The sequence below is a fragment of the Dioscorea cayenensis genome, chromosome 9 (assembly GCF_009730915.1).
Source record: "Dioscorea cayenensis subsp. rotundata cultivar TDr96_F1 chromosome 9, TDr96_F1_v2_PseudoChromosome.rev07_lg8_w22 25.fasta, whole genome shotgun sequence".
NCBI classification, from domain to species: Eukaryota; Viridiplantae; Streptophyta; class Magnoliopsida; order Dioscoreales; family Dioscoreaceae; genus Dioscorea; species Dioscorea cayenensis.
Window position 1 is genome coordinate 14,661,839 of NC_052479.1, and position 14,000 is coordinate 14,675,838.

At 40.7% G+C, this 14,000-nt stretch overlaps 1 non-coding gene across 1 annotated transcript; it reads right to left on the reverse strand.

Moving 5' to 3' along the window:
* Positions 1-3,621: 3,621 nt before the first annotated feature.
* On the reverse strand, positions 3,622-3,695 carry TRNAW-CCA. Its single transcript has one exon. It is a non-coding gene; the product is annotated as a tRNA-Trp (tRNA).
* Positions 3,696-14,000: the final 10,305 nt, after the last annotated feature.

Sequence of the window (14,000 nt, forward strand, 5' to 3'; positions counted from 1 at the left end):
ATACATATTGTTTTTGGAACTGAATAGGCTGTAGGGGTACTGAGAGTCTCAATACTACCAACTGAATGGATAATAATTGGTAACGAAATTGGATCCATGGGAACAGGCTCAAAATTTCTTACTCACGGACTAGCCCTATAATCTGTTGACCTAGAACCTGCTCTCCCTACTACTACCTTATTCGATAGAGCTGGAGATACTCCTGCCCATTTGAAAGACTTCTTCAAACTAGGCTTGCTACAAGTATTTTAAAAAGCTTGATAAGAGCTAACTATAAATACATATCTAACTGGCTTTCTTCAAATCAAAGGCTTTCTCATAGGATAGATTGTGCCCTATTCCCCACTACCTACTTAAATTGAAATAGTAAATTTTGATTGCTCACACTCAAATGAAAAAGTCCTCCAATGTTGTATTCTATACTATGCACTGACATAAACTTAGCACACATTACAGGCCTGCCATCGAAAGCTTTTATTTAGCCCTTGAAAAGCTCTATCTCTACTTTATCCCTCGCTTGCTTTACCGTTTCTACTGTAAAGAAAGGTGTTTAAACGAACTCTCTTTTAAGAGATGGCTTTCAAATTCCCTTTCATATGAAAAACTTTCTTAACTTAAAAAGGCTTTATGGAAACATATTTGCTTTGCCTTAAACAAAGAGAGCCCTCGCCTTGTATGGACCGCCATAGAAAAATCTTCTTGGTACAAATGATATTTAAGCAATAAGCTATCTAGTAACCTCACTAGGAAATATACAGAAATACCCTAATATGATATGCTAAAGATTTATAAATGAAGGAAATCATAGCCAAGAGCAAAGATGCACTGGAGGACATTTTTTTTGCCACCTAGAGCGGAGGATGAAAGATTGAATGCCGGAATGACCCAGTATCGGATCATCGGTAATAATATCAACAAAAAGAACGTTCTCCCATGCTTCCGGACATGCTAAAGCTCAAAAAAATTCTTTTTACAGATAAAAAGGGGAATCGATTCCGTGAAAGATGGGATCGATGAAATAGAAAAACAACCGATATTTCATCTTTGCTTGTGAGACAAAAAAATTTCTTACTATACTAAAGGGGTGTCTTTAGAGTATACTAAATCGAGTATAGCTATCCTTCCTCCAGCACTGACAAGGTAGTATCCCAAAACGCTATATAATTCCTTTATACTCTTTTTTTTTTCTTGTCTATACTTAACTATATGTTTGATAAGTGCTTTTGTGATATTAATGCGAAGCATTCTTTCCTTATGTTGAGCATTACTATTCTCAGCTTTTTACACAAATATATGTGTTTTTATGTTATTTTTGTGCAGATAGGGTTGTGAGGCCGAGTACGAAGGAAAGAAGCAAATGTGGATCATAATGTACCGATTTTTGGAGGAAATCTTGCTAAGGTTCAAACGCGAAGACATAGGTCGGGTGCGAGATGCTAGAGTGTGTGCCAACCTCCTCGTATTTGAGTTAGCACAACCATTTGGAGGGGCACAAGGGCAGTTACACTCAAGCATTCTGACTTATGCACATAGAATAAGATCTCCACTAACTTGTCCGTCATTAAAGAAGCAAAGCGATCCACGACATGAACGTAGTCCCTGCTTTGCATCACCTCGATGAAAGTATGGACTCGGGGAAGTATTTTTAGGCAGAGCATCGTAGCGTAACACTATAGTGAAAGTATTGTAGCAAAGACTGCTCACGCTGCCCGAGAAAAACGAGAATTCAGAGAATCCACACGAGGCAGTGGAAATTATACACGGCCGTGTGGAAATTTCACATGGGCGTGTGTAAAATCCACAGGCCCATGTGGTCGCCCGATTCTAGCCCTATTTAAAGGCTATTCAACCCCGATTTCACCATTCTTTTCTCCATCTTTTCCCCAACTTGAGAGAGGGTTTTCGGCTAGGATTTTGAGAGGTATTGGCTATGGTTTTGGAGAGGTTCTATGGCTCCGACATCGTCATTCCTTAGGAAGAAGGTTGGTAGGGCAGCTTCAGTCGAGGCGTATCCTATACCGGATAAGGGAATCTTTAGACGACAAGTAGAGGACTTTTCCACAAGACCATCAACACGACTATCGAGGGGGTTTCTCTATGGATTCATTGCTTTTACATTCTATTTCTTTGATTGTACTTAGCTCCATGGAGAGCTAAACCCCTAGTGGGTACTTGGGTATTTGTGAACCCTAGGATGTATTTGTTTCATTGAATCTTTTTATTATGCTTTCAATTAATTGATGTTTATTGTGAGTTCCAACCTTGAATGCTTGATTGTATGAACATTTCCCTTAGAGTGACACTAGGGTTGAGAGTTCTTGATGGTAACCTTGTGAGTGAGTGACACACCACGAGCGTTAGACAAAGCTAGGTTGGAGATTGTTGAGAGGGTGAGTCGAGAGGTACAGGAGCGTCCCCTTTCTCCTCCGGCGTGATAGATTCTACCTCCGTTCCTTGAGTTCTTTACGGCTATAATAGAGTGAATGGTCTAAGAAATGACCCTCCGCTGGGGCTTAGTTGCGGGTACAATGGAGTGAAGTGTTGAGATGATCTTAGTATCTAGGGCTTAATTGTGGTTAGGGACCTTCCACCTGGACCAAAGGGTTAGATCTATAATTAGGAGGAGATTTATTACTTGGAATCCCTAGAGCTCATTGCAACTCTATGGGAGTGCGAGGTTGAGAGGTTATCTAATCTCTCCTCCTAATTATAGAGTTCAGCATAGTTGACGTTAGATTTGGGACTATGTATTTAAGGATTTCCACAACTCACCATTGCATTGATTAGGAAGTATAATAGAGGGTTCTTGCACTTGAAACGATTGTCCTAGGCGGAGCATTATCCGAGTACTCCATCTTTATCAATTGCCTTACCTCACTATTTACTCGTACTCTCTTGACTTGTTGTTTTTACTTTTGAGAATTGAACCATTGTCACACTTATCACTACTGATCTTTCACATAGCTAAGAAGCGGATTAAGTGTTTTTATTCCCTATTCCCTGTGGATTCGATACCCGCTCATCCGGGATTATTACTTCGACAAACCCGTGCACTTGCGGGATATACGCAATGGGACCTTGTCAATGTTATTCAATAGACCAATAGAAAATTCCAAACCTCAAAAGGGTTCCATTATTGGCTTCGTAATAGAAAAAAAAAGATTATGGTGAAGTGTGAATCAATGGGAAAAATAATTCATTATATATTATCTGCAAATAATTATTTTATTATAAATAACTATATAATGTTAAATAATAAAAAGCCCTTTTAATTTAGGGTTAAAAAGTTTTTTTGTTTGAATCCTTTTTATTTCAATTCAAGTAATTAGTTGGTCATACTATAATATAATACTAAAAGTCAAGTAGTTCAAGTATTAAAAAAAGTAAAAAAATTTGAGTTTTTCTATTTGGAATTGTCTTAGGTCTAATTCCTATTACTTTGGCAGGATTATTTGTAACTGCATATTTACAATATAGACGCGGTGATCAGTTGGACCTTTAATTGAGTAATATTTCTTTTTTTGATTGACCTCCTGCAAAGAGGAGGTCAAATTCAAATTGTAATTCAACTTTTTAAAAATTAAGTTATTTTATTGTGATTCGACATAAGATAAACAAAATCACGCTCTGTAGGATTTGAACCTACGACATCGGGTTTTGGAGACCCGCGTTCTACCGAACTGAACTAAGAGCGCTTTCTTATAACAGGAGATCAACCTGTAAAGAAAAGGATGATTTTGTACAGCATGCATATTGTTGTATAAGAAAACAAGAAATTTTGTCCAATTTGAATCGATCTTAATTGATCCCTTGTTACTACCCATAGGATAAGTAATGGGTAGGGATGACAGGATTTTAACCTTAGTTCTATTTTTGACACCAATCAAAGGAGCTACCAAGCTGCGCTACATCCCTTTTTAAAAAAACTTATTGTACAGTGTCATTTTACAAAATGCTTGTCTTGTTTTCCACATCGTTATTTTTTCCTCCATCTATATTATATATAATTTTCTTGCCATTTTTTCTTTTTGGTATCAATATATATATTTTTCTTTATATTCATATTCTATAATCAATGAACACTCATCATCCCGATCCCACCGCTCCTACCAAGGAAGATAGAAGTTTCGAGGGTTTCCCGATAGAAAGATTTGCATGCGAGAGAGATCCCAATTCCGTGTATCCGGTTAAGCAAGCCCTGCCGCAAGTTTCCACCCATTCAGGAAGGTCCTGATCTGAGTGTTTAATAATTACTTTATTCGTTATATATACAGGGAGAGATAGGAGTAATCCGACCCCAGCTACATTTGCTCCCGCTCTGATTATTGGGCTAATCGATTGCTCTCCTATGCCTGCCTGATGTATCGATGGGATACGAAGAAGAACCAGATGTAGGGGATTGAACACCGATCCTGGAAATGACAAGGGCTTGGGGAAATGCTTGAGTCACCAGAAATGGTTGGTGACGAAGAAAATCATAGGTAGCTTGCAAGTATAGGAATTGATAACCTAATTCATTTATTCCCCCAAACTAATGTGCTAGATCATTTCCTGCTGATGTCCCAACCCCAATTCCTTTGCGAATATATGGGTTAGAATGAAGGGTTGGTATCTTGGCGATAGTTATCATGGCATTATCTTATTTCGTGGAGCGCTAAGTCGCTGAATTACGTCGATCTTTTTCCCGACCGATGAGTCTTGGATTATTTACATCTTTACCATTCGCTTATTTCTTTTTTGAGCTTCTGTTTCCATCTCCTGCACCTTCTATTTCTTATTTTAATGCCTAACCTCCTCTCCTGAGCCTTGCCTTCGAAAGCCAAGCCAACTCAAGAGCTCCTGCTCGCTCCTACAACTATACTCGCGAGTACCTATTGATTTCTCTCCTGTGTCAATTCGGAACCTTTTTCATTCCCACCATCTGCTTTGTTTGGATTGATGGCAATCTAGATGGGTTATCTAGTTGCCAGATTTTCAACATTGGCACGGGTAGAAGGTGCAGGCTTTAAAGTCTTGGCGAAGCTAGATCATAAGAGACCGAGACCAGGAAGAAGTAGGCCATGAGATCATGTGTAACAGCCTTGTTTGTCCCTTAAGTGCTAACTAAATCCAAGACGAGAGAAGGCCTGCACGGGTAACAAGATATCATCTTGTATTGTCTACACATGGTCCTACAGGGATTGTTTTTCAATGCATGGAGCAATTTTTTTAGTTTTAGTGACCTTTGGTAGAACGAACGACAACAGCGTAAACGTTTTAAAGTAGCTAGAAAAAAATAGGCCCACCGGTTAAAAATATAGCCACTAGTTGCCCTTTTTGTGCATCTCGAGCATGAGACAGATATGCGAGGTTGACCCACTTAAAGCTCAAATCTATCGGTCAAACCAAAAACTAACAATCCATCCTATGAATCAGGGGCTAACCCGCTTGGAACCCGACCTTAGATGGAATAGAAAACCCTCGTTCCTTAAATCGAGCTAGCTCGCGAGGAAGGCCCTTAGACCTGAAGAAAGAATAGCTTCTCTCTTTTCATCTTAATCAATTTTTTTCAGTTTAACTGTAAGAGAGGGAATCAAGATCTCATATGTTCCATTCCGTATGTGAGTGTGTACGGGGTTTGACCGGTTGGAGTGTGGATGGAAGTTCGAGAAGCCCTCGGGGCAACGAGAAGTTTTTCGGGAAAATCAGATGCTTTATGAGTTTCGAACACCTTCTTCACTATTTTCATCAGTGTCTTGTTTGTAGCCTCTACTTGACCATTGCCCTGGGGGTGAGGATTAATGAAAAAATTAAATGTAATCCCTATCACATAATTTCTGAGACAAACTGTAGCTCGTTATCTGTTAATAGCATCTTGGGTACACTAAAGCAAGTGATGATGTTCTTTTTAATGAACCGCATGAGGGTAGAAGCTTTGACATGTACGAAGGATTTGGGTTTTGCCCATTTTCTAAAGTATTCAATAGCAGTGAGGACGAAGGCATGCCGGTTGGTATTCTCAACTGTGCTTTCGAGGGGCCAATCAAATCTTTGCAAATCGAATAAAGAACCTAAGGAAGGGAATCAAATGACTTTCCTCACTCCAAAAAATGTACAGACTCACCAACCTGTCCAAAGGCTGATCGCTTCGCTTGTCCCATACTTGAAGTTTTTACCTACCCAACTGAGGCCTTCCTTGGACTTGCCGGGTATATAACCGCTCTAAAGGTGCTCCTTGATTCTTCCTTTTAAAAAAATTTGAATAGGATCTAGCCTTGGCAATTAAGCCAGCGTTCTCACCAGCCAAATTGGAAGTGAAATTCCCAGATGTAGCGAACCAACCACTTGCTATGTAGGGACTGAGTCTATATGCCTTCCTTTGTTTAGTTAGTAAGAATATGCCAGTTCTCTCATTGAGAGGTACTAGGGTCCAGTTACAAGTCTTGATAAGAGGGTGCCTTGGCACCAAGCATTCGAAGTCTCTCTATGCAACATCCCTTCTTCAATCGAGGAGATAGGGGTCCCGCTAGTAAGAACTCTCGATAAGGCACCCTCATTTCCCTCTTAAGTCAGCCTTTTTTGCATTACCCTTTGAGTTTTCAGCTTATGGAAGTATGCTTCAGTTAGAACATGCCCTGGACCAGTTCTTCACATCCGGATGTGAAGAACTAGGACAATATATGCCTTTGACTCTTAGAATACATGGATGGCGAACGAGGACCTTGATTGGTTTGAATGGTGGGTTGGTCCAAAACTACCTACTTGCGCTCAAATCGGTTATGATGCCTTCATGGGCAGGCAGGTTAGGTTTAGTTTAGGAAAGAGCTAGTAAGAGGAGAAGATTAGCCATTCATAATTAAGTAAGCGGCTCTTGCGTCCCTTGGTTAATGACGATTTTCTCGTGCATACTCATGGACGGGACTTTCAATCAAACGAAACCTTTATTTTATATAGGTTAGTGGGTTGTAAACAGGCTTTCAGTTATGATCTGAAGTAGGCCACTGATAGGTGGCCTCTGACTTTACTCTTTTCCCTAATGTCGGTGATGTTAGGACCAACACTGGATAGTTCGAGTATTCAAGCAGCACTCGGGTTTCATAGCGGATTAGCAAAATGTATTTTGGTGTATCCTTGGTATTGCCTGTCCTTGTCTTCCGGTCTAAATACCTACGACGAATCCCTTATAGGAAGCTGTGGGAGTGGATCAGTCGCTAAGACATCGAGTTTTAGCTTTACAACCAAGACTGCTTCAATTTGGTCGTTTGTTTCGGTGAAAGGGCTGAAAAATGATCAGCAAGGCTCCTTCGCTTCGATCATCAGGAGAGAGAGAGAGAGAGTGATTGTGAAGGCCATATAGCAGTGGTTTGGACAATTGGATTTGTCCCAGATGGGAACATATTTTGGACCAGGAGAAGCCTTTCTATCTCTGGCATTCATTTTTTCTTATCTATTGTTACGCCTGTTTGCTAGGTTTTGGATGAGGGCTAAGGTCGAGGCATCGGGCCTCCCCGATTCCTCCCCTCTACTTGTACTTGTCATGTCTTAACCACTCATATGAGGTGCCCCTCGCAAGATACCACAGTTCGGTCTCTAATACGATTCTCAGAATTGACCTGCCCGTATGCTTAGTGATTATTGTGTGCAGAATAAGATAAGTAAAGTGCGCTAAAAGAGACCTCGTAGCTCACAAAGTAAAGTCGATCGGGCATTCCTATGGTTGATAAGCTCCGACTCCTTCTTCTCCTTTCCCCACATCATCTTCGGGGGATTCGGGATAAACAAGTGCTGTGGCCCCGGTTTGTTAGCATTCTATCCTTCAAACTTGGCTACACCCAAAGTCATCATTTCAACGGGAAACTCTATTCCACCTTCGCAACACGTTCCTAAGCGCTTGGTAGGTCTGGGGTTTCCATGTACTGCCCAATATCATGGGCCCTTTCGTACACTGATTTTAGGGTATTTAGCTAGCCTACTCTCGCTTCCGTACTTCTTTTTCCTATCTCTCTCTTGAGGGACTTCTTTCATCCTCGCCATCTTCCCAACGAAATTGATTAGTACACCATCAATCCTGTGTCTGGTTCATGGGAACTGCTAGTTTGACAATAAATCAAAGATTGGGATATCTCATTTGATCTCAGCAAGTCCCAACGAGCTTCGCGCTCAAAGCGAAAGCAAGATATTGGAGCTAGGATGCATGAGAACTAGAGCTTCAAAAGAAGCCGTAGTGAGGGTTGGTAGTGTGGCCGAAGGCCCACTTGCTTCTAACGTTCTGCACCTTCTAACATACAAGAAAAAATATGTTGAATTGTCTTAACGCGATAGATTCGTAGAAGAAAAAGCATTAATTCTGAAAGAGAAATTTCCTATTATTCTTCTGTCTCGCTAGGCTCATTCTGTGTGGGACTTGTCTCGACAAACTCGGCTTGCTTTCTTGCTTGGTTCTTTCTTTTCCATGAGTACTTATCTGTCGTACCCTACTCGCTTAGAGAGTTAAGCCTTCTTTATCAAATCCAATCCTAAAGCTCACTTGCGTCTAACATTGATTCTGTAAACTACTTTATAGAGATAGAGGCCAGCGCTAGACTAGACGGCTTGTCTGCTCGCATCTAGATTTTAATTCAGTCCATAGTAAGTAGCTAATACAAAGAAAGCTAGCTTTTGAGCTTTCTTTCCTACCCTTCGAAAAAACTCGATGAGTTCTACTCATTCTGTTCTCTTAGCTTACAGATTCTTTGATTGGTCTTCAGATTCAGTCAAGCTCCAAGCCTTCACTCCCTGATAAGGACAAAGTCTGACTCCTTACGTCGTTCGCAGATAAGGATTTTGCTCTCGTCGGTCAACTTGGATTGAGTCATGACTCAGTGAGACAATTGTGGGCTTTCCATGGATTCTTTACTTGAATCCCTACTTCCTTCTGCTTTTATCGCTTTCAAAGTTGACTACACATAACTACTAAGAAACCTTTGTAAGCCCTGAACTTGAGCTCACATGCCAATTGACAAGGTCCCCTTTCGTATATCCCGTAAGTGCAAGGGTTTATTGAAGTAATAATCCCGGATGAGCGGGTATCAAATCTACGGGGAGTACGGAATAAAAACACTTAATCCGCTTCTTAGCTATGTGAAAGATCAGTAGTGATAAGTGTGACAATGATTCAATTCTCGAAAGTAAAAACAACAAGTAAGAAAGCACGAGTAAAGGAGGAGGTAACGCAATCGATAAAGATGGGGTACTCGGAAAATGCTCCACCTTGGACAATTGTTTTAAGTGCAAGAACCCTCTATTATGCTTCCTAATCAATGAAATGGTGAGTCGTGGAAACTCTTAAATATATAGTCCCAAATCTAAGGTCAACTATGCCTAACTCTATACATGTCCCGGAGGAGAGATTAGATAACCTCTCAACCTCGCACTCGAATAGAGTTGCAATGAGCTCTAGGGATTCCAAGTGATAAATCTCTTCCGAATTGTAGACCTAACCCTTTGGTCCATGTGGAAGGTCCCTAACCACGATTAAGCCCTAGATACTAAGATCACCTCAGCGCTTCACTCCGTTGCACGCGCAACTAAGCCCCAGCGGAGGGTCATTCTTTACACCATTCACTCTATTATGGCCGCAAAGAACTCGAGGAATGGAGGTAGAATCTATCACATCGGAGGGGAAAGGGGACGCTCTTGTACCTCTCGACTCGACCCTCTCAACCCTCTCCAACCTAGCTTTGCCTAACGCTCGTGGTGTGTCACTCACTCACAAGGTTACGAACAAGAACTCTCAACCCTAGTGTCACTCTAGGGGAAATGTTCATACAATCAAGCATTCAAGGTTCGAACTCACAACAAACATCAATTAATTGAAAGCATAATAAAGAGATTCAATGAAACAAATACATCCTAGGGTTCACAAATACCCAAGTACCCACTAGGGTTTAGCTCTTCATGGAGCTAAGTACAATCAAAGAAATAGAATCTAAAAGCAATGAATCCATAGAGAAACCCCCTCGATAGTAATGCCGATGGTCTTGTGGAAAGTCCTCTACTCATCGTCCAAGGATTCCCTCGTCCGGTATAGGATACGCCTCGACGGAAGCTCCCCTACCAACCTTCTTCCTAAGGAATGACGATGTCAGAGCTGTAGAACCTCTCCAAAACCTTAGCCAATACCTCTCAAAACCCTAGCCGAAACCCTCTCTCAAGTTGGGGAAAAGATGGAGAAAAGAATGCTGAAATCACGGCTGAATCGGCTTTAAATAGTGCTGGAATCGGGCGACCACACGGGGCTGTGGATTTTACACACGCCCATGTGGAATTTCCACACGGGCGTGTATAATTTCCACATGCCCGTGTGGATTCTTGGAATTCCTATTTTCTCGGCCGGCTGTGAATAGTGCTGCTATAGTACTTTAATGATGGACAAGTTGGTACCTAGCCTAAAACACTACCCGAGTCCATACTTTCATCGAGGTGACGTAAATGGGCACACGTTCACGTTGTGGATCGCTTTGCTTCTTTAATGATGGACAAGTTGGTGAAAATCTTGTTATATGTACATAAGTCGAAATGCTTGAGTGTGACTACCCTTGTGCCCCTCCAAATGGTTGTGCTAACTCAAATACGAGGAGGTTGGCACACATTTTAGCATCTCACACCCGACCTATGTCTTCGCGTTTGAACCTTAGCAAGATTTCCTCCAAAATCAGTGCATTATGATCCACATTGCCTTCTTTCCTTCATACTCGACCTCACAACCCTACATGCATAAAAGTAACATAAAAACACACATATTAGTGTAAAAACCTGAGAAAAGTAATGCTCAACATAAGGAAAGAATTCTTCGCATTTATATCACACAAGCACTTATCACTAATACTTGCCTACCCCGCAGAAAGAAAGAAAGAAAGATGAAAATCCTTGATTGATGACTCGCTTGGAAAGAAAGATTATTAATTAAAAAAGCTGGCTCGCTTGCTAATGAAATGAGATAGAATTTAATTCTTTCTTCAATCCAAAGAACGGACAGCTTTCGAGCCTCCGTTTTCTTCGCTTCCTCGCGTGCTTTCTCAAAGCGTTGTTAGCGGAATGGCTGAACAACTAGCTTTAGGCTTACTCATAGCCTTGCTAGCTTGATGACTTTCTTTCTTAGAAAACTTGATTTATGGATTTATACAGAGCTTTGCCACCAATTCTAATTATTGTATGAGAATGAATTGGTTTTTGGTTTGGACTCTGCTCTCACTAACGTCGTAAAAACCATTCATCAAGCGACTAAGCAAAAATTGACTCTTTCACGTACCCCGATACCTATTGAGGAGCAAATCCCTACACTCTCGTAGTAAATTCTCCTTTCCTCGATGAACTAAAGTCCAGGCTTGGAATAAAAAGACAATGTTTATATGTAGAGCGTGAGAAAAGAATTTCTCTCTCATGAAGCTAGGAGGTTAAAGAGTCGTATTAATAGCTACTTTAAGTCTCGAGCTCTTTAGGAACGACCGAGTAGCATAAACATCCGAAGGCTGTTTTTAGTTGTATCTATCATTTTCAAATTAGTCGAGAACCTTGCTTTCGCAATATCTGCTAGAATAAAGACACGACTAATAGTTGTTGATACAGGAGAATACCCTGCTTCTTCTTCCTCTTCGAAGGGGGTAGGCTTCTTTAAGTCTTTCTTATTTATCTCCTCTTGAGTTTTTTTTAGCATTAAAGCTGGTTGTTTGAGTTCTTTCCGTCTCTTTTAATCCTTTGTATATGTTGAAAGTCGAGATCAGGATGTATTAATTTTGAAGATTTTTGAACACCCTTTCTGTTTCCTGTTCCTGTTCCAGTGTTAAAGAGTAAGGAAAGGTCTTTCTTTTCTGTACCGAAGAGCCCGTTTGGTTAGCTATCCCATCTTGCTTCGCCACTTATGCTAGCAGATAGAAAGGACTCTCAAAGTTTTATTAAAAAATTTTAAGTTAAGGAGAACAGCCTTCTTCTTTCCTTTACTAAAGGAGGGTTCAATCTCTCCTTCCTCACGTTCTGGTTAGCACCTTAAAGCTGGTTTAAGTCTTTCCGATCTCTTCCCTTCCGTGTCCTTCTGGTATCTTTTCTTCTTTCCGTTTGGTTCGGTAAAGCTTGTTGAAATCTATCCTATCCTATCTATTCAGTTTTGTTCCAAAAGTCCGGTGGATCAATCTATACTTTAAGTAAGTGGTTTAGGCCTATAGAGAGTGAAGCGACAAAACTCCTCTTCTTGTTGCGGGAAGCCTACCGTACCATGTACCACTTTTCTATAAGCCAGCTTTGTAGATTAGATCTCTTTCTAGGGATAGAGAATCTCTTTCTGGTAGCAGTAGCAGGTTTGAGACCTAGTGAAGTGAAGGGGATAGAATTACTTGTCTGGTTTCCTCGCGTGCCAACACGGGGCACCAAAAAGGGGGGATAATATAGTGTATTCAGTGCTCGCATAGAGGTAGAGCAAATCAAATAGCAATGAACCCTCTATATATACAGTCTTTCCTATCCTACCAATAAATGAATGAATAGAGCTCTCGATACTCTATACTAGTCCAAGGGTAAAGATAGGCGGATTGACACATCTAAGCAGGCAGGAAAACTGAGTGCTTGGATGATGAATGAGAAGGAAGGCTATGTGAGGCTTGGGCGAGAGAGCAAGTCTACTAAGGCCTAAGATTGCATTTGCATCATGTGAAAAGTGCAGTGCTCAAAGATATTTCCAATCTGAGTGTTTTTTTAACAAGTAAAAATAGGCACAAAAGGGTCTGGGGATATCTTTCATCAGACAGCACCTTCAACAGCCAGTGGGACAGATGCCGACATAGATTCTATTATAGATTCTAGATAGGGTACATGACCAGGCAGGGCGGGATGAAGCAAGTAGCAAGGGATTGGCTGAATAGAATAGATGGAACCGGGAATGAGATCTTGAATGAAAAGAAAGCGCTGTACGTACTGGAGTTAGAATAGTTTCATTTTTCTTACATTCCACATTGCGTTCCCGAAATGGATCCTATCCCAATCTTTTCCAACGACTCAAGCGTCTTTTGAATGAAAGGGATTTACAAATGCTTAAGTCAACTTTTCTTTTTTAATTTAAGGCAGGGGCAATGTTCTGAAAAGAAACTAGGATTCAGTATCAATCTAACTACTACTGCTGTTCTTAGGGTACCAAACCAACGCAATGGGATCTGTTTCAAATTAGACTATCAAAGGGTGAAGAAGAAAAGCTAGTCCCGCAAAAAGTCTCATTTAGTTCGTCGTAGGATTTCAGTTATGGTATATCCTAAACTAAACGCTAGCCCTAGTTTATTAATAAGTCATAAAGAATGAAACCTGACTTTCTTTTCTTGCTATTTTGAATGAGAGGGGAAAAAGAAGGAAAGCTACTGACTACTAATCTAAGTGGATGCAATCCAATCGGACTGAGGCAATGAAATGATTAACCAGAGTATGGTTATGGAGATTGATTAGTATAGGGCCGCCCGCCAATGGTAAACGCTTTTTTCTCAAACACAGAGGAAAAAACTTGACTTTACACCTTTTCAAACCGGTCCTATTCCATCTCGTTTTCTATTCTCTGATGATGGTTTCTTTTCTTTTCCAACAAAAAGAAAAATCAATTCCACGAGCGGATCAAACGAAAAAAATCCGGAATCTGCTTAAAAGATACTACTTCCCTTTTATTAAGGTAAGGAAATTGGTTCACTCAAAAACAAAAAGCCAAAGAGTCCGAAGGGGAAGCGGGTCGGATCTGGAGAAGATGGTGTGGAAAAAAACTAAAAATGGATAAGCCCTGCTTTTTTCTTATTCGAGGAGCTCTTGAGCCGTATTGATATTGGGAAAGTAACTGGAGCCCGCTTTTCTTGGATTCTTCGATGAGCAAGCTATGGAAAAATTTCACGGGGAAGAATTCGCACTCCACGTCAAAGAGGAATCAAAAACATCACGTCTTTCTGGGTCAATTCACAGACTCCAACCTGCCCTAATAATAAAAGAAGATAAGAATCTCTTTATCTATTTCATTTATT